At 40.4% G+C, this 2179-nt stretch overlaps 1 long non-coding RNA gene across 1 annotated transcript; it reads right to left on the bottom strand.

Moving 5' to 3' along the window:
- On the bottom strand, window positions 1-1254 carry LOC134077118 (uncharacterized). The gene is made up of 3 exons (XR_009938651.1): window positions 1193-1254; window positions 654-731; window positions 1-76 (listed from the first exon to the last, which is right to left on the bottom strand). It is a non-coding gene; the product is annotated as an uncharacterized LOC134077118 (long non-coding RNA).
- Between the last annotated feature and the right edge of the window lie 925 nt (window positions 1255-2179).

Below are 2179 nucleotides of genomic sequence, written 5' to 3'. Positions count from 1 at the left end.
TTAGAGGGGTCCTGTGTGGAAGGCCTGGATGGGATTGAAGGGTTTCACAACCATGCTGCGTGTGTGTTCACAGACACTTGAAACACAAAGATTAAAACAAAGATTGATTATTTCAGGTAATTAGTATTAGATCATATCAGATTCAGTCAGAATGACACTGTATGAATGAGGGCAGCCTTTTTGCACTTTTTGCACAGCCTAACCTACATCAAAGAACCGGCAGAGAGAGAGAGACAGACACACACACACTTTTCTTCCTACCCAAATTAAAAACAAAACAGGCTGCCAGCTACTCTAGTGACTACGAAGTCCCATCTGTGTCAGCCTCTAGCCTACCATAACACAGACTAAAGGCCCGTTCACACCAAGAACGATAACTATAAATAAATATCGCTCTCGTTAATATGAATGACGTTCACACATAAACGATTGTGATTAAACGAGCGATTTTGAGAACGATAGAAAACTAACAGCCAATCAGAACCCATAATATTCTAGCCATCACATTCATGAACATGAACATGAGCGACTTTTCTTATCGTTGGCCTGTGTGGACGCTTTTATCGTTATAGTTATCGCTATCGTTCTTGGTGTGAACGGCCCTTAAGAAGTATAGACACATAAAACACATCATACACTAAAATATGTCTTACTTAGAGGAGTCCTGTTTGGAAGGCCTGGACGGGATTTAGGGGTTTCACGACTCTGCTGCATGTTTGTGTTCACAGACACTTGAAACACAAAGATTAAAACGGTTAAAACAAAGATAAATGATTTTCAGGTAATCATTATCAGATCATATCAGATTCAGTCAGAATGACCGTATGAATGAGGGCAGCCTTTTTGCACTCTGCACAGCCTAGCCTACATCAAAGAACAGAGAGAGAGAGAGAGAGAGACTTTTCTTCCTACCCATATTAAAATCGAAACAGGCAGAATACATATTATAGTACTAATTAATAGTAGAAATATTGTCTTTAATCTAAAGAGACCTGCTAGCTAGCCACCATGCTCTCGGGTCAAACTAACTTGACTGTATGTAGTTTTAGACTAAGACAACTAGTCAGATTGCAGAATAGACTAGATGACTAGACTGGACTGATCATGTAACTGCACCGAGTGTCTGTGTGACAACTTTGTAAGCAATTAAAGTTGTTTAACAGACTCTGTTCTGTGCCGGTGTGTTAATTACCTTGTATTCAGTTGAGCGCATCCCTTCATCACCGGTTGACTCTTGCTGCCAATCATCTTGTGGCACTAGGAAATACAGAAAAAGAGCCTTTACACAAAGCACATCATCATCCAGAGCTAACCCAATGCATCACATATAAAGAAACGTACAAGTTTACTTATTAGTCAAGCACTCACAGACATGCAGAGGTGGAAAAGTCCAGCTTCAGAAAATAAAAGTCCTACCACATTATCATATCTATGCCAACCATTCACTTAAACCATCTGATTCTAATTACCACAAGTCTTCAGCTACAGCAGCTAATTAATGAGATCACCTGTGTTAAGTGCACAGGTGGAACCAATACTTGGCTGGATTTTTACTTTCTGAAGCTGGAGTTTTCCATCTCTGCAGGCGGCGTCCGCTCTACTTCCGGTTATTTCGCTGTGTAGGGTCGGCAAAGTGACAAGATTATGCTTGCGCTTGCGCTAACGCTAACGCTAACGTTAGCGCTAGCTACCTACCTGACGTTTGCTAAAAACACATCCCGTTAAAGCATTTTATAGCCACAACAGACGTCATAGGATACAATATCTGATTTAAAACACTTCACTACAATGAGTTTACTTATGTGTTATCCTAAGTTAGCCAAATATATGTAAGTTAGCAGTTAGCAGCTAACCAGATAGTTTGGGAAACGTCTTGTGTAACCGTTAGCTGCTGCTAATGTTATTATCTTTAAAAGGTTAATCTACACCGTATTATGCATTTTACCAAATATGATATATCATAGCTGCCATATCATATCATATCATATATTAAATCATCATATCATTTGCGACATACGGATTTAACACAAGCTCAACGTACCTTCGTGCTTACACAGCCGGCTTGATGTGGACCAACGAACGGACTTCTCATACTCGTCGGCGGCAGCAGCATTTAAAAAAAAAGAAGCGGGATCGGCTAAATGGTTCCTCACGGTTCCTCCGCCGATCTCCAATGTGC

This window comes from Sardina pilchardus, chromosome 3 (genome assembly GCF_963854185.1).
Source record: "Sardina pilchardus chromosome 3, fSarPil1.1, whole genome shotgun sequence".
Classification (NCBI taxonomy): Eukaryota; Metazoa; Chordata; class Actinopteri; order Clupeiformes; family Clupeidae; genus Sardina; species Sardina pilchardus.
This window is presented reverse-complemented; position numbering and strand designations above follow the sequence as displayed.